Here is a 19,594-nt window from a genome sequence, read left to right as displayed (position 1 = left end):
ATGGCAACATGATATAGTCCTCACATTTTTCTTACTTTACACTCAGCTGCTTTTATGATGTATCGAATTACCATGATTGTTTCTAATTGATGCAAAGTACTGCACTGCCTTGTGCGTACCCATTCCCGTAGTAATGGACAGACAGATTCTCAAACATGTTGTGAACATCCTTACTCATGACTTACATGTGAATTTCTCCGGGTATATACTAGAGATGGGGGTATGTTTGATTGGTGTGTATATATTTGCATACTTTGACAAGCATCATCGATTGTTCTCCAGAATGACTGCACCAGCATACAATATCTCATGTACTTCAGAATTTTAGTTCAAGCTTCCTCTCCCCAACCTCGTCATCCTCCCCATCACTCTTCTTTTCTCAGTCATTGAGGTCTAGCCGCAGCATGACTTTGAGAAAGAGGGAGGGCTTTCGCCCTTGTTATGCGAGCCCCCCAGGGGATAAGGGCATTGTCCACATATATGTCCTCTCTCTCCTCTGCTGGGTGCCATCTTGCCCTGTCTAAACAAAATGGTAGGGGCTAACTACACTTTAGCTTTGGAATTTGGAGGCTCAGACTTCATCAGAAAGTGACAAAGAACTTATGTACAGGTGAGCATGAAGGTGGGAAAGTCTTAAAGGAGTGAGGGTCAGCTGACGTGGCTCCTAGTAACTAACCTCACTGAAGGACTTGCTCCAAGTCCAAATAGAAATAAGAGGGCCAACAGCTTGGGCTGCCTGCCTGGAAGGAATAGTTCATTGTGTCCATTTTACTACCCTCCTACCCATTTCTAATTGTCCAGCCTGAAGGAAGGAAGGAACGTGAAACCTGAGAGCAAATCCTGTCTGTCCAGAGATCCTCAAGCTCTGAAGCAACCAACAGCACTGCAAAGTTGGATGGGGGTGGGAAGAGCTCTGAATGGCCACATGGCCGTCCCGCACCAGGGTGAGGATCCTCAGCCTGGCAGACACAGGCAGCAGAGTGGGGAGGATGGAGGATGGGTGTCGGTGGGGTTTCCACTTTCAGCCAAAGTTTATGCCAATATTTCTAGAAATTTCCCTGCTTTCTCAGCTGGGCCATTTGGAGGACCCATTTTGTGGGCGGGGGAGGAGGGGAAAAGGTATTGCCCTTGAACTTGAGGACTGTTTCACAGAAAGCTGGGCGTGGGCCACAGTGAGTACCTGTGGCTTCTTGGGTGTCAGCCCAATGGAATGGAAAACCACATAGTAAAGCCACTAAGGTTGTGGTATCTGGAGGCGTGGCATGGCCCTGAATCCTAGCTCCTCCACCTTACTAGCTGGGTGACCTCGGGCAAGCCATTTAACTTCCCGGCCTCAGTTTCCTCACCTGTAAAACATAGATAATAGTAACGCCTACTTCATAGAATAGTTGTAAAAATTAAAGAATATATCTTCACTTCTTGGAACAAAGTACAATACATAATAAATGCTCAATAAACATTAGTACAGGATTATTCAAGGGGTGAGTGAGGGGTGTTTCTCCCCTACTCTCACCTCTCAGTTCCTCTTGTTTTCCCTGGGGGAGTGACCTCAGTCTCAAACACAAAACCGTGGCAGTCTGGAGGGCAGACTTACGGTTTCCTTGCCTTAATTTTCTAGCTGCTCAGTTATGGGTTTTTCCATCCTCCCCACCCTCCTGCTGAGCCTTCCAGAAGTGCTTCATTAGGCAGCTCGCCCCGCTACCTATGACAGTCAGATTTCTGATTTTCTGAAGCCTCTCCACTCTGTGATTCCTCTGTGAGTTACGGACCAACTCTGGGGTCACCACAGCCCGTTTTCTGCCCTGTCACACTTCAACCATACAGCTCCGCCCTGTTCAAACCATTATCATGCTGACAGGCTTTTCTTTGAGAAACGCCCAAGTGAATCTGATTTGGCTGGAGTCGATGCTTAATAGCAGGGAAATTCTCCCTGATGGTGCAGTATTTAATGAATGCCTGACATGTTCAATAAATGCAAAAGTCTGGATCCCTTGAGCAGCCTGCAAAGGCCACTGATACAATGCCTTAGAAAAAAATGCGAGTCACAGGCTAGAAAAAAAGAAAAGAGAGAGAAAGAAAGAGAGAGAGAGATAGAGAGAGAGAGAACACCAGAAGCCCGAGAACCATTTCAATTACAATAATCTTGCAGTAGCTTAGCAATGATAAAACCTCGGGTGGTGGGAGAACTACTTGTGATTCTGCTGGCCCGCATGTGAGCTCCTGCAGAGGTCTCAGCCAAGTGAGCTGTGATGGGACAAGATGAACGCCTCCCCTTCAAGCCCATCAGCTAGGGCCACCAGGGTGGTAACCCATTTTGGAAATGCCAGTTCACACAGGAAAAAATAGCCCCACAGCACAAGCTTATTTAATAAAGCTGATCAGAACTAGATGGAACCGTCTCAGCCAGATGTGTGGAGGGGACTGACACCCCCGAGTAGTCTGTTTATTATGGGACTCTGTGACTCAAGTCAGCAAAACACTCACCGTGGGCTCGTCTGGCTCACGCATTGTGTTCAGTGCCACGGAGGTTATAAAGATAACTAAGACTTCAGCTCTGGCCTCAAAGAGCCCAGAAATCGCCTAGAGTTCTAAAGAAACATATTTAACATATTTATTGTTTTATTGCAATTATAAAGACAATTCTGTAAGATAGAGATGTGTATCAGGCACAAGGAGAGGGTGGTAGGACGCCCTAGGAAGGCCCTGGGTTACTGGTGCCTCCAGAACCCCCTTTGAGCCAGACAGGGGGGAAATGCCCCTTCTACAGCTTTTCTTTCTCTGCTTTTGTGGAATCCCACCCTCTGTCCACTACAAGACAGAAACCATACCCTGGCCTGGAGTATCCTCGAGCACAGACCACACATGGCAGAGGGAAGGTGCTCCTGCAAGGAGCTGGCCCAGCTGCTTGTTCACTGTGGGGTCTTCTGCCTGGCCCGCCCCTGTGCAGTACAGGCTGTCATGCAATTTGGCTTTTATCTGCATCATGAGATGATGTTTCTGAAAATCTTCATAAATCACCAAGGGTACTTCTCACGTAAGGTGTCATCGTCTGCCAATCAGATGTTTGGTGTCGTTCCATCCCTCCCAGAAGGCCCCTGAGGTCCTTCCTTTCCCTGAGCAGGTCCTTTCTGTCCTCACTTCCAATCTCTGTCTGAAACCAAGCTCTTTCTCTCTCTGATCCCTGGAACTCTTTTCCTGTGGGGCCCGCTTAACTTCCTTTGGTTTAAGGACACAGCTGCTTGCCAGATACAGCCAGTGATCAGGGGCATCCCACCTGCCTTTCTCCTAATTCTGAGAATCTTCCCCTATTCAGGCTCCCAGAGAGACACATCTTTCTCCATCAGCATAGGCCCATCACCTGTGTCTTCCTCTCCCGGCCAGTGCAGCTCTCCTTAACACTGGGACACATCTGACATCTGACCTGCACGTGTGTTCTGTTAGGCCTATACCTTGCTTAGAAACTTTCTGAATTAGCTGCCAACATTTAAACATTGGAGGATTATGGGAGAGTGACTTTAGAAACAGTTTGGTAGTTTCTTATCAAGCTAAACACGTACTTACCAAATGGACATCTTTGGGAGACCATTATTCTACTTACCACACATGTAAATTGTATCTCCATAAGAATACATAAGAATTAGAGCATTAAAAATGGGAGAGACGTCATATAAATATCCAGAATTTTGCCTTTTTTTTGGAAATCAGATCTGGCCAAACTGGGCTTTAATATCTGCATGACTGGAATCTGCTGCAGCTCAGTAGCTGCTAATCCTCTAGAGAGGGTGTGGGCTTTCTCATTTGCTTCTGTTCCCTTTTCTGCCAGCTTCATTTATTCATGCCACCTGCTTGGTTCCTAGGATATTTAAGTAGCGCATCTCAGTCTTAAATTGTCAAGCCAAGACCCCTGGGACTCTTCCCAACTGCCCCACTGCTCCCCAGCCATCCACCTAACCCCTCAGGCTAATGTGTACCTTCCATCTAACTAGGAAGACCAGTGTAGGTTAAAGAACGGAGTGGAATTCAAAGTGGCCCCAGCAAGGCTGAACTCCCAGATCCATTATAGTATTTGAGGAAGGGGTTCGTTGAACTCATAGGCTGAAACAGTCAAGATGAGAAGCAAGGCTTTTCATCTTCAGGACTCTTTGCTGTTACCCCAGACCAGATATTTCTTTGCAGTCCAACCTTAGCCTAGAAGCACCTCTGGCTTCCAGCATGGGGCCAGGCACAGATGGATGCCCAATGAACGTTTGCCAAACCCAAAATGTAGTGTTATACTCTCATCAAGTAATTTAAATGAAGGCTCAATCCCAGTTTGTTTAGCTGTAATGGAGGCAAAGCCATTGAATCCACTTCTTTGTTGGATACTTTAGACAGAGAAAATATATTTTTGTTCCATGGCCCTCAACCAGTTGCCTAACCTATGCTGGTCATCCCATTAAGAAGTGCTACTAATCATTGGAAAGACTGGGCATGGAATACACAAATGGCTTAAATGGCTCATCTCTTTGGCTACCACTAGATTACACAAGAGCAATTTTTTTTTGTTTGATTAAGATCTACAGTAACCACTTCACTCTGTTCTAACCCATACTGTTTCCTTTCATCACACTCTGCCTCCTTTGATTTCACCAGATCTCAAGGCTGACCACTGCCATCTCCCGCCACCCAGTTCTCAGGCTCATCGTTTTCCAACCTCTTTGCAAGTATCCTGTCCAAGCCCCAAGTAACTCCCTTTTGTCTTATACATTCCATGGTGTGACAGACAGCACAGCTGAAGAGCTCCTTGAGGGCTGAGCATGGGAATGAGGAAGAAGTGGATCATGCAATTTAATTTATCCTCAAGTGGAAGCATGCCTCAGTGTTACATAAAAGATCAGAAACCTCCCAAAGAAGCCCCTTCCATCATTGAGAAGGATCCCTAGGAATTACTTCACTGCATAATTAGATTCCCTGTCAAGCTTTCAACCTCACACTCTGTCGTATTTAGCAATCTATTTTTCTAATGCTCTACTCTAGGCAGTTGATTGTACATCTCAGGAAATTAGTCACATAGGAAACATCAGTGTGGCCCAGTGGTGCTGAATGGCCACACTGGCTAAGATGCCATACCCAGTGTCCCCTTGGATTCTCTTGAGACCTTCTCAAAGCAACTCAGGGCAAATCTAAACTTGATTTTGACAGAGACAGCTGAATAAAATAGAAACACAAAATCGGCCCATAAGAGAATAGGGAACTGGTAGGTAATTTAACATCAATGCCTCTGATGGTAGGTTATGTAAAAAAATAAAGTTTGGCTTAGTCCTTGCAAATGAAAGAATACTGTGCTTGTGAAGAAGAGATGGGTAGCTCTACAATTTTTTACCTTAACAGCCTGGGCAAATTAAGGGAGTACTCCTTCTGGGGACCCCACTCTAGATATGGAAGAAAAAGGATTTTGAGGTTATTCGACTTGTACCCTAAGATATGAGGGAAGCATTCTCTCCCTTTCCACAAAATTGTAAGTATCTCTTGTCCTGTAAGTCACTTAAATATTATTCATGGAAATCTGGGGAACAATTACGACACTCAAACAAGGAACATTTTCGAAAATGATGGTGATTTTTATGTCCCTACAGGTGAAAGTTAATTTAGAAACACAGCGGTGAGTTACTAAGACTTGGTAATGGTGTTAATTGTAAGCCTTTGATAAAGGATCAAATTAGGTTAATGATAAATTCAGCCCAGCAAGGGTATTTTCAGAACAGTTATTTTCAAAGAAATACACACATACACACACATATATATTTTGTCTAGTGCAGAATATAAAAATGTGCAGGAAAATGAGATGAGGAGTTCTTAACAGAATCATAATGATAGCACAAGACCTTATTTTAGAGAGAAAAGATATCCGTGTTTCAAGTTAGGTTTGCAGTAGGTAGCTAACAATAAAACAGCAGGAAAAAAACCCAAGAAATCCCAGTGCCTTCAAAGGGTGGGGCCCTTCTAGTAGCTAGAGGGCCCTTTGTTTGCTAAGATCACAATGGGTAGTTTTATGGACTGAATTATGTCTCTCAAATTCATTGTGGAAGCTCTAACCCCCAATATGCCTGAAAGTGATAGGGTCTTTGGGAGGTAATTAAGATTAAATGAGCTCATAAGGGTGGGACCCTACTCTGACAGGACTGTGGCCTTATAAAAACAGAAGAGGCCGATGCCCATCCCCCCACCACTTCCCCCTCCCCACCACGTACAGACACAGCAAGAAGGTGGCCAGAAGCCAACTCAGCCGGCATGTTAATCTTGAACTTCAAGCATTCAGAACTGTGAGAAATAAATTTCTGCTGTTTAAGCCACCCAGTCTGTGGTATCTTGTTATGGCAGCCTGAGCAGATTAAGACAGGTATGCAAGTTTGGAGCCAGAAGCTGGAAGAGCTTGATTTCTCTGACTAATAAGGGGTTGGGGGTGACAGTGGAGTTGATTCCTGGAGGAAGAGAGGAGCTAGAGAAGTTGCATGCTGTGTTGGGAGGAGAAGAGAGAAGTTATGTTGTCTTTGAGGGAAACACAAGTATCAAATCAGGATTTATCAAACATGGGTTATAAAACATGTGATGTAAAAAATCTCTTCAGTCTCTTATTTTATATATATATATATATATATATATAGAGAGAGAGAGAGAGAGAGAGAGAGAGAGACAGGGTCTTGCTCTGTCACCCAGGCTGGAGTGCAGTGGCCTGACCGTGGCTCATTGTAACCTCAAACTCCTAGGCTCAAGCAATACTCCTGCCTCAGCCTCCCAAATAGCTAGGAGCACAGGTGTGTGCCACCATGCCCAGCTAATTTTTAAAATTTTTATAGAACATATGTTGCCCAGGCTGGTCTCCAACTCCTGGCCTCAAGCAATCCTCCCACCTGAGCCTAAGATAATTTTTAAAACAACAAAAAATTCTGCATGTGACTGGTTTTCCTCATGGCAAATGATGAAGGCTTGGGTCTCTGAATGCTTGGCAAGGGGCTGTGAGAGCATCGCCTGGACAGACAAGGGGTAGCTGGCATCTGGGCCACACATGCACACTGTAGAGACAGTTAAGATGCCCCAGACACCATTCCAACTCTGTGTTGCTCTCTGGAGAAGTTTCTTAGTTTCTTCATGTATAGAGAACATTTTGAAGAAACAAGGATCAGATGATTGCTTCTAATGTTTAATCTTCCATCATCTGTGTCAATCTGGGGAATGACCAAATTTCTATGCAACAGGAAATTGGGTAGTATTACCCATCTATTCAAAAAAGGGTAGTAATAGTTACTGTTGTTTTTTCCCCCCAAAATTGTTAGAATAAATAGATAATATATGTAAGACTGCCCTTTTGAAAGGTATTAGTCATTTGTTTTCTACTTTTTATTTGGAATTAATTATAGATTCACAGAAGATTGCAAAGATAGTACAGAGAGATCCCGTGTACACTTCATCCAGTTTCCCTCAATGGTTAATCTTTCATAACTATAGACAATATCGAAAGCATGGAACCGACATTAGTGCAATGTGTGTATATAGTTCTGTTTTATTTTATCACATGTGTAGATTCACATAACCATATTGAAAACCAAGACACTCAACTATTACGTCAATGCAAGGTTCTCCCGGATGCAACTCCTTTATAGTCATACACCCCCCCACCCCCCAATCATTCCAAACCTCTGCCAATAATTAACGTGTTCTCCCACCTCTATATTTGTCATTTCTAGAATGTTACATAAATGCCTTTTGAGACTGGCCTTTTCACTCTGCAAAACGCTGTTGAGGTCCATACATGCTGTTATAGCAATCACTTCTTTCTTATTGCTGAGTAGCATTTTATAGTATTGCAGGACATTTTGGTTGTTTTCAGCTTTTGGGTGTTACAAATAAAGTTGTATGGATAACCATGCATACGCTTTTGAGTGGATACAAGTTTTTATTTCTCTGGGATAAACGCCCAGGAGTGATATGTTAGGCATATGTTTGGTTTTTAAAGAAACTGTCAAACCACTTTCCAGAGTGTCTATAACTATCTTTCATTTCCACAAGCAATGCATGAGAGATGCTGTTTCTCTGCATCCTTTCCAGCGTTTGATATTGCCATTAATTTTTTAAACTAATTTTTTAATACTATAAAATGTATTCACAATTTATTCACAATTTGTTTTCAGGACAAACCCCAACATCAACAGCTCCTGGAGTAGGCACCTATATCTACAATAAGTAAAACCAATGTTTCTACTTTTATTTACCATAGGTATGGGTGCCTTTGTCTCTTTTGTATGTCAAGGTCTCCAGGATTTGAGGGGGATCTAGTCTGCTGGTAAGGTTCAGATTCACATTTTGTTTGGGAAAGCCCCAGGATCTAGCCAACTGTGATCTGAGTACCAGGGAAGTCTAATACACTCTGAAATGCTGCAGAGGAGTCACACTGGCTTGAGGGTCTCGAGACCCCTGTATCTACATTCTCTGAAACCAAATAGAAAGGCCACAGCAGCCCAAACTATGCCTACCTTCAAATGGGCCCAGATTCTCCTCCCAACACACATTAGTGTGTACTCAGCACTTATCTGAATGAGGGCACTGGGGTGACTTGTCCACAATGTCATGCTTGGGTAATTATGATTTACTAACAGCAGGTGGCGCCCCTAAGGATTGCATCTTGCAAAGACAGCAACTCCCCATGACTTTGGAAGAAAATCTAACAATATTAAAAGCCCCTTGGGGCACTAAAACTGAAGTTGTGTAATTTGGGCCAATTTTTGTTAAACTGTAAGTGTTTTCTTTGGGTCTGAGTGCTGAAATTTTGAGTTTGCTGAAAGGCCACGTAAGCCATCTAAGGAAGGATTCCTTTGTCTTCCGCTGTTTTCTGAGCCTGGTTCTCCAGCCTTGCTGACCATTCCTTGAGCTCTCCAATAGCCTTCCAAGAAATTCCTGTTGAGTTAGCCAGAGTTGCTTTCTGTTTCTGGCATCCAAAAATGGATGGAAGGGCCACACTTAAACATTAGATTATGAAATGCAGGAACATTCCTAAAAGATTTTCCAGAGTAAGAATGAAATGGTGCAGCAGAGATGGCCAGTTGCCTCCCTGTATCCACTCTACACTGATTTGTATTCTCCCTGCTGCCAGGAATAAACAGCTACTCTACATTTCCAAGACTTTCTTTGTCTTGAAATTCTGGCCAATGAGATTCAAGTGGATTTGTGTGGGACTTCCAGGAAGATTCTTTCTGGGAGTACAGACATATCCTTATGAATCCTTCCCACTTTGTGCTGCCTAGAATTCCAACCCCAGAGTTGGAATGTGCTAAGAATGGAGGAGCAGTGAGAAAAAAGGAATTGGGGCCTTTGATGATGATTGTTGAGCTACTACACCAGCCCTGGACTGCCTCTATCCAGACTTCTTTCATGTGATATAAAACAAACTTATATCTTACTTATACCTTTGTTAATTTGGCTTTTCCTTTCTATTTAGTCAATTCTTTTGTAGCTGGAATTATAGGCACCTGACACCATGCCCAGCTAATTTTTGTATTTTTAGTAGAGATGGGGTTTTACCATGTTGCCCAGGCTGGCCTCGAACTCCTGAGCTCAAGTGATCCACCCACCTTGGCCTCCCAAAGTGCTGGGATTACAGGCATGAGCCACTGCACCTGGCTGTCAATTCTAATTTTTAACTAAAGTGAAGAAATGGATTCTGGAGAGAATCTGGGGTCCAGTGGTTTCCTAGGATTGAGAAGAATGCACTAGTTTATTTCCAGCTTCTACACTTGTATCTACTTCAAAATTGTGGTAGCTACTAGCTCTGTCACTAGATGTTGTTACTTAATATGCTAATACATTTTGATAATACTATTTTGAAACAATTGATTTCATTTATAATCCTATTTATTTCACTTTATGTATATAAAAACATTATTTTGGGAAGAGGTCTGTGGGCTTCACCCACTTACCAGAGGGATGTATGGTCACAAACCCCAGGTTGACAGGGTCACCTGCAGTGCTATCAGCACAGGAACATGCAGTTCTTCACATGAGCACCAGAGCAGGGAACTGCCATATTTTAAAGCCCATTTCCCCATTTTAAGATCAGATGTATAAGATAACATACCTGGTACAATGCCTGGGACACAGAAAGCTCTCAGTAAATGCCTGACTTCACTTCCTTTTCTGGTGAGCTTGAATGGAAGAGTTCAGACTTCAATTCCACAATAATTGGCCTAATTCACAGTAGGGGAGGTAGCTCCTCTGAGTTCACTATATAAACCTCAAAGGTCAGCATGAGAATGTTGAAAATTGTTTACCAGATCTGGCCAGAATTCTCAATCCCTCAAGAAAGTAAATAGACGTCTTTTGGGTCTGTGGGGACGATCTGCATCCTAGCTAATAGATGACTTCCCTACAGGCTCCATATTACCCCAACTAAACAAAGAGGATGGGGAGAGAGACAAGAGGCTAGGCGGGGAGAGAGACAAGAGGCTAGGCTGGGAGACCTGGCTTGTGGCCTTGTTTCAACATGTGAGACTTTCCAAACACTTGCTTCTGGGTGCCATGAACAATGAAACAGACGCATTCAAAGAAATGGCCATGCACTTAAACACATGATAATTTTTTTTTTAATTTCACATCCACTTTTTAAGCCCTTAAAGACTATACCATCAATGTTTATTCGACCGATGCGTCTTATTATTGCATGGGGAAAAGTGAACCATCACTGAAGGAAATCGGAAGCCAAGGATTCTTTCATTGAGATGAAATATAAGGTTGATCCTAAAATTAACAAATTAAGAAATAATACTGGTATAAGTCAATGTACCAAATCACTTCCCTCTGTCACGTCTTACTCTGACTCTTGAGCATAAGATCATCAGGGCTGTAACACTCAGTGAAATATGGCAAAGATGAGAGGGCAGGGCTCTGGGCCACCTGGCACCTGCCTGTCCTGGCTGAGCTGCTGAGAGGAACCCCAGTTATCATGTGAGGCCTGCACTGACACCCTGAAGTAGTGGGCACAGGACACTTTGGCATGCCTTAGAAGTTCTGTTCCTGTACCTCTAATCTTTCTTATCTGTCTCCACAACTTCAAATGACAGGTGAACCATTGAGAAAACATGGTTAGGAAAAGGTGAGTACAATCTTTTAAATATTCCTCTTTTTAATTCTTCCTCCCTGACCCAAACTTCAGTCCCAAATATGAAAATACAAGACTACACTTAATGAACATTTGTGCCAGGCACTGTGCAAAGACTACACTTAATGAACATTTGTGCCAGGCACTGTGCCAGGCACTTTTTGTATGCCATCCTTTAATACAGCAATTGTATTTTTTTTTTAAATTTTACTTTGAGTTCTGGGATATGTGTGTAGAATGTACAGGTTTGTTACATAGGTATACATATGCCATGGTGATTTGCTGCACCTATCAACCCATCATCTAGGTTTAAAGCCCCACATGCATTAGGTATTTGTCCTAATGCTCTCCCTCCCCTTGCCTACCTCAACCAACAGGCCCTGGTGTATGATGTTCCCCTCCCTGTGTCCATGTGTTCTCATTGTTCAACTCCCACTTATGAGTGAGAACATGTGGTATTTGGTTTTCTGTTCCTGTGTTAGTTTGCTGAGAATGATGGTTTCTGGCTTCATCCATGCCCCTGCAAAGGACATGAACTCATTATTTTTTATGGCTGCATAGTATTCCATGTTGTATATATACCACATTTTCTTTATCTAGTCTATCATTGATGGGCATTTGGGTGTGTTCCAAGTCTTTGCTATTATAAATAGTGCTGCGATAAACATACATGTGCATGTGTCTTTATGGTAGAATGATTTATAATCCTTTGGGTATATACCCAGTAATGCAATCGTATAGCAATTGTACTAGGTCATACTATTATTATCCCTGTTTTATAGATGAGGAAACAGAGGACCAGAGAGCCTAGGTTACTGTCCTAAAGATGACAAAGCTAGAGAGGGCAGAGGTGGCTTGGAAGCAGGGCCTTCCCTCTAAGCCCATGCTGTTAACGATTGCACTGACTGCCTGTCTCCAGGATCTCTGACATCTTGGTGCTGCGATAGAGCTTGGCTCTGGTGCTGCCCTTATAACCCGCAGAATCAGCTGGTAGTTGATGCTCACAGGTTAGAGTTGTCAGACTCTCGTTATTTCTATCTGGGAATGATAGCACCATGGCCTTGAAAATGGGTCTTTATATAGTACATGCCCCTTGAATATTAAATTACCCAACAGAAAAATGGAGGATTCTGATTTATTGGGTACAAAGTCATCAAGATTTTACAGTATTGTTTTAATACCTTGGTTCTCTCTCTTTATCTTAGCTTCTATCCTTTTTTTTTCCTTTTCTCTGACTTCTCTAATCTCAAACTTTAGACAGGGTTTATGCTTTTTAGTTCCTTCTCCCTCTTTTTTCATGTAGCTCACATTTGGGCTGCTCTGACAATCTGGGTATCCCATATAGGATGACCTGATAGCAATAATAGCTACCATTTTTGAGCATCAAATACACACTGGGTATTCTAACAAGATTATTTTGCTTAATCCTTACTACAGTGCTGACTAGGAGAGTGGGCTGGATCAGACTGAAAAGCTTAGACAGAGCTCACAGAAGTAGCCGGTCTGAGACTCAAAATACCTCTCACTTTACACCTCTTTCCCTTGGCCACAGTGCGTTCCTTCTTGTGAACAAGGAAGCTGACTTTCTTCTTCCTTCTTGTTGAATATCTGTCTGGTTGAGGAATCAGGAATCCTTCCCTGCTTCCTTCTTCAATTAGATAGCTATTGCCTCTCCTGCCAGCCAAAGGAAGTAGGGACGTTTTGGTAATTTGGACAACCTTGGGAATATATGTATTTTTAAGCCTGGACATCTCATCATGGCTGGAGAGGTAGGGTAGGGTAAGTCTGACGTTTATGGGAGCCCCAAGTTTGACCCTACGACATCTGCAGTGAAGGGCTAGCCAGATAGAGGCCATGGGGCTATTCTGGGGGCCAGACGAGGCCCAGTGTGCTGTGGGCTTTCAGAGCTGTGGCCTTTCGTGCTAAAACAAGAACTTTCCCATTTAGCTAATTGAACGTCTTTGCTACACACTGTAATGCACACGGCAGGGGAGAACACCTCATCTAATGCGCACATGAATTTAAAAGGGAAAATGATGACAGAGGGTTTAATGGAGCGGACAGTGCCGCAGTCCAGCAGCAATTCCAAAGCCTGGGCCTAATGAAAGCTCTCAGCCAACGCGGAAAGTGCCTGTGATTCAGCTCTCTGTTCCCATTTCCCCTGAGGTACTGGGGCTTCCATTAAATGCTGATGTGTCCTGATTATTACAGAGTGTGGAGAGAGAAAGGAAGGGCAGGAAGGCTGAAAGAGAACCTTTACACCTGACCTATCTGTTCTTGAAGATACTGCTTATTTATTTCTGAACCAGTAGCCAATTCCCACTATGGGTCAGAAGGCCTAGGCTTGAGAATGGGTGTTAGGTCAAGAAGAGCCAAATTTTCTCGAACTCCTGGCTTTAGGCAATTCTCCTGCCATGGCCTCCCAAAGCACTGGGTTTACAGGTGTGAGGCACTGCACCGGCCAAGCCAACCCTAAATACCTATTTTCAGCTGTTACAGGCACCTGATTTTTGAGGCAAGGGCATTTCCTTCTGGGTTTGTTGCTCTTCCTCCTCCCTTGCTCTAGTGGACTGCTCTTTGCCATGGGGGAGACACAGACAGCCCAGAAGTTCCTGAATGGAGTGGTGGCAGGGAAGGTGCTGGTGTGACCACAGCCAAGCGCTCTGCCTCCTAAGGCCTTGTCAGCATTGGGTGAGGTCCATTCATGTTGGGAACCTTCAGATGTTAGCAACCATCTGTCTCCGGGGAAAATTTCAACTCTGACAGCAGTGATATGAAGAGAAAGCACCATCATTATTCCACACTGGTACAAAAGCTAGGTCTCAGCAGGCTGGGTGGACTCCACTGTCCACCAAAAACTCCTGGCCACAGCCCATGTCTTAACTCACTAGCTCTTAGAGCAATCCAATCCCTTATTCCAGTGTCTAACTTCACAAGAATCCTTCCAGATTTCCTTCCAGAATCCTTAGTGACCCACTCAAGGTCTACTTTGCATCAGAGGCTTGTCAGGGGCCAGAATTCCAGTCTCACAGCATCAGGCTCAGGCTTTGTGCACTGACTGCTCTGCCCTAATTATTAAACAGTGACACCCAGAAACAGCGAACACCTCTGTCCACGAGCCTGTGTGTTATTTATCATTTGAAATACATTTGCAATGTGGATGCCAATTATCCATTCCTTCTCTCCAGAGCAAAGCCCATTACTAATATGAGAAGGCTGAGGTCCTGGCTCTGAGTCACTTTATTACACTCCTGTGTTCATTCCCTGCAGGGTGCAAACTCAATGCACAGGGAGTGGTGGGCACTCAAAGGCCTCCTCAGTGAAAGAGGACAGAGCAGCAGGGGTGGACCCGCTCTTGTTTTTGTGGACTGTGGCATCATTTATACAATGCAGATTTCAGAGGAGAGATGTAAGCCTTTAGTTTTTTTAGAGGCTTCAGGGAAAGTGGATAGACTTTTAGCCCCTTGTCTATTTTAGGTAAAGTTAAAAGATGTATCATTGAAAAGAGGAGATATCTAGATGTCAAAGTTACTTTTTAAGTGTGATTCTAAACCAGATGGACAAGAAAGTGTTTTTGCGTGGATGAAACCAACGATATGAAAACTCAAACACTGAACAGATCAGGCTCACTGTTCTCCTTATTCTCATTCACATCCCCCCACTCCCACCCAATACATACCATCAAGTTCTAGGGGCCCAGCAGAAAAACAAACTTCTGAGGTCACCCATTGGGCCTTCCATGGACAGGAAGCTGAAGAATCTCAAACCTGGCTGCACATTAGAACTGCCCAGAAGCTTTAAAAACTATTGATGTACCTTAACATAATCAAGGCCATCCACGACAAGCTCCCAGCTAACATACTCAATGGTGAAAAGCTAAAAGCTTTCCCTCAAGACCAGGAAGACTCTTGTCATTTCTATTCAGGATAGTACTGAAAGTCCTAGCCAGAGCAATTAGGCAAGAAAAGAAATAAAGGGAATCAAAATCAGAAAGAAAGAAGTAAAACAAGAGTATGTCTCTGCAGATGACATGATCTTATATATAGAAAATTCTAAAGACGTCACCAAAAAATTTTAGAATACATGAGTTCAGCAACGTGACAGTATACAAAATCAAGAGACAAAAATTAGTTGTGTTTCTACACAGTAATAATGAAGTATTTGAAAAAGAAATTATTAAAACAATCCTACTTACAATAGCATCAAAAAGAATAAACTAGGAATAAATTTAACAAAGAAGGTAAAAGATCTGTATGTTGAAAAGTATAAAACTCTGATGAAAGAAATTGAAGATGACAAATAAATGGCAAGATATATTGTATTCATGGATTGAAAGAATTATATTGTCAAAATGTCAATGCTACTCAAACAGATCTACAGAGTCAATGTAATCCCTATCAAAGTTCCAATGTCATTTCTCACAGAAATAGAAGAAACAATCCTAAAATCTGTATGGAACAACAAAATACCCTGAATAGCTAAAGCAATCTTGAGCAAGAACAAAGCTGGAGACTTCCTGATTTCAAATTATATTACAAAGCTATAGTAATTGAAATAGTATAGTATTGGCATAAACATAGATACATAGACCAATGGAACAGAATAGAGAGCCCAGAAATAAACCCATGCTTATACAGTCAACTGATCTTTGATAAAGGCACCAAGAGTACCCCATAAGGAAAGAATAGTCTCTTCAATAAATGGTGTTGGGAAAGCTGGATATCCACGTGCAAAAGAATGAAATTGGAACCTCCTTTTGCACCATAGATAAAAATCAACTTAAAATGGATTATAGACTTAAATGTAAGTTCAGAACTATAAAACTGTAAAAACAGTAAAGCTTTAAAACTGTATGTGTATACTTATATACATACATACACACACACATATATGCACATATTGGAATATTGTTCAGCCTTTAAAAAGAAAGAAATCCTTTCCTTTGTAACAACATGAATGAACCTGGAAGGCATTATTTTAAGTGAAATAGGCCAGACATGAAAAGACAAATATTGCACAAACTCACCGATATGTGAAATCTGAAAAGTTGAACTCATAGAAATAGAGTTCATAGAACTCATAGAAATATAGAGTAGTTAAGAGTGGTTACCAGGAGCTCAGGGATGGGGGGAGATGTTGGTCAAAGGGCACAAACTTTTGGTTATAAGATGATAAGTTCTGGAGATCTAATATTCAGCATGGTAACTATAGTTAATAATATTGTACTGTATTGTATACTTGAAACTTGCTGAGAGTAAGTGTTCTCATCATACACACATGAAAGATGTTAATTAGCTCGATTGTGGTAATCACTTCACAATGTACACATATATCAAACCTTCAAGTCGTACATATTAAATGTATATAATTTTTACTTGTCAATCATACCTCAATAAAGCTGAAAAAAATAAGAATTAAAACTCTCAATGCTGCGTCTCTTGTCCAGAGAATCTGATTTGATTGATGTGGGGTAAAATCCAAGCATGAGTGTTTTCAGGGCATGGGGGAGGTGGTAAACTTACTAAAAGTGTTTGCCAAAAAGTGTAACATTCATATAGTAACATGCACAAATCTTATGCACTCAGTTTAATGAATTTTACAAATCAAAAATTCATTAAAAACCTCCACCCAGCTCAAGATATAGAATGTCATTAGCATTCCAGAAGCCTCAGCACAAGATTTTAAAAATTAAACTTTAAAACAAAAATTAAAACTCTTCAAATTGCAAGAGTATAGCAATGACCTCAGCAAAGTTATTTTTAAAGCTTTTCATTTTTAATTTTAATTTGCGGACAGAATTGAATGAAATGTATGTTTTTTTTGGCCACACTTCTGGCCATGGAAAGCCTTTAGTAAAGCATGGGCATAAGGTTTTCATATTTACATTACTCATTTCCTAACCTGGTCATTATTTCTCAAGGTGTTGTAAACATAAAAGTTGATGTCAGCCTCCGACATTCAATTTTGTTGTGTCGTCATTGTTTTTGTAACATTTTCATGCATTGTTTATGATTCCCAACTTTCCCTCATTCTAGTTATATATGAATTAATTAGCCCTTGCAGCTATAAACAAGAAGTATCTTCAGTGTACTTTGGAAAAAGGAAGGTGGAGATCATGCTTATTCTTTGTGGGTTGGCCACCGACTGACTGGTGACAAGGCAGGAGAGAAAATCTGGAACCATCCAGAGTTCAAGGGCAGGGATGGGTGAAAGGCAGAGTCAGAAGAACTGAATCCCTAGTGAGAAAAAAACTAAAAATAAAAACAGTCTTGCCCGGGCTCGGTGGACACACGTAGGCTGCAGAAGCCAGTGTGAGTTACCTGTTTAAGAAGGGCAGCAGGTGAAATTCTGAGCGATATGATGGGAAGGGAGGACCAGGAAAGAGACAGCCATTAACCAGGGAGACAAGGGGCTCCAGAGAGCAAGCTCAGCGAGAGCCAAGGAGCAATGCTCTCATCAGAGGCTGAAAAGAGAACAAGGCTGGCCTGAAGGCCAGCTAAGAAGGTATTAAAAAAAAAAAAAAAAAGAAACAAAGAAAGAAAAAGAGAGAGAGAGAGAAAAAAAAATAAGCACTTCAGCTTTCAGCTGCTGTATAAATTTGCCAGGTTGAGCCCTCTGTGAGTAGTTGGCAGAGATGATAAGTGGGGCGGCACTTCTGGCTACCTACCTGGAGCAGCCCTTATTTGAATATGCACAAAGAGTATGAGTGGATAGACTAGCAGTGGCTCTGGAGCAATGATGGGTAAAGCTGGACTCTGCATTTCCTATTCACCCTCTTAAACATCGTTCCTATAAAGCAATTCCTGAATTCCTGAGTGGCTTTTCCACTTGAACCAGTGAGTTGAGTGCGGCATGAGTTAGACGCTGCTCTACCGAGGAAGGTTCTGAGGGTGGCTGAGGTCCTGAGATCTCAAATTAAAAAAAAAAAATCTTGAATTCCTTGGATGGTGGCAGAAGACAAGCCTCATGGTGGATATGGGGACCTGCCTGTATGAGGGCATCTCTGGCCCAGAAGTGACCTAAGAGTTTAAAAATGAAAAACTTACCCCTTGAGCTTGGCACCCTGAACTCAACATAAATGTTCAGCAAAGAAGTTCTCTTCAGGCCAAGTAACCAATTCCGTTAATCTTGCTTTTGTTGTTGTTAAATACGACTTCAGTTTTCATGTAACTTTTCAGGTTCATCAAAAGAAAGCGTGTGACATGATTTTGTAACTCAGCATGTTAAAATTCAGTTAAAAAAACAAATTAAATACATCTAAATACTAAAGTCTATGTCTGATTTTAGCAATGAGTCAACTTCGCCAAGGCTGCTTCCTAACAGAACTGTGTTTTATAATGAAATATTACCCTGTTCTAAAACAAAAGCAGAGAAATAAAAAATGAGCAAAGAATGAGTTTTTGAAATCTAATTTTTTAGGTTACAGCAGAGAGTGAGTTTCTGAAGTCATGTGGTTTTAATTTATACAGTATTCCTATTTTGCAAACTTTAGCCTGTTTGGGCACATGTGCACGTGTGTGTGCATGTACACACACACACACACGCAACTAGAACACTTCTCTCCCCTTTCCTGATATATTGAATTTGATTTCTGGATTCAATTAACCTTTCCATGCATTTCACTGCTTATAGATGAAGCAACTTGGAGCTTTTGGCTTCTGAGGGGTATTGCTCAGAAACATGCAACCTGTACAGATTTCTGAGGTGGCAGAAACAGTAAGAGCTTAGGAGAAACTGAGGAGGGGATCTGGGAGTGTGGACAGGTGCAGGCACCTCTAAAGTTCTGCAGTTCAACAGACCGTACAACAGGAGTTTTCCTGCTCCCATTCCAGTTCTGAGTTGCCAGAAGAGGTGGCGCTGATGTGGAGCTGAGCTTTGGACTGAGCCCACAGGAGTTGAGTAAAGGTACTTCTGTGTGTTTGATATGTATGGCAGTCCCAAGAACAACTATAAGTCATGTTGTCTTATATGCTGCTGCTGATCTGTGTATCCTCCCACCTCCACTTAGGGTAGGAGAGGCAGAGGGGAGAGGAAACCCCAGCATTGATAGCACAGAGGAAACAAATGAAAGAGATTACTTTAAACACAGTAAAATGCAATAGTACACTATGATGCTGTGATTATAATAAGAAACATATGTGTTGGTCATCATTCATGGTTTCTGACACAGAGCTCCTATTTCCTGGGAATTTCCTGGGTAATAGGAGCATCTTTTGTTCTAATGAGACAACTGTTGGTGGGCTCCTGAGTGGGACTGGTCACCAGAAAGACCAAGCCATGATCATAAGCTTGGAGCTTTCAGCTCCATCCCCATCCTCCAGGAAGGGGAGAGGGGCTGGGGATTGAGTTAATAATCAATCATACCTAATCAATCTTGCCTATAGAAACAGCTATAAAAATCCCTGAACTATGGAGTTTGGAGAGCTTTTGGGTTGTTGAACATGTGGAGGCACTGGGAGGGTGATG

General features: G+C 42.3%; 1 protein-coding gene across 1 annotated transcript in view; it reads right to left on the bottom strand.

The window, feature by feature from the left end:
• The window catches only part of SV2C (synaptic vesicle glycoprotein 2C), a 241,378-nt gene that overhangs the window by 93,013 nt on the left and 128,771 nt on the right, over positions 1–19,594 (bottom strand). The gene's annotated exons all lie outside the window — the stretch shown is intronic.

Source organism: Pongo abelii, chromosome 4 (assembly GCF_028885655.2).
Source record: "Pongo abelii isolate AG06213 chromosome 4, NHGRI_mPonAbe1-v2.0_pri, whole genome shotgun sequence".
NCBI classification, from domain to species: Eukaryota; Metazoa; Chordata; class Mammalia; order Primates; family Hominidae; genus Pongo; species Pongo abelii.
This window is presented reverse-complemented; position numbering and strand designations above follow the sequence as displayed.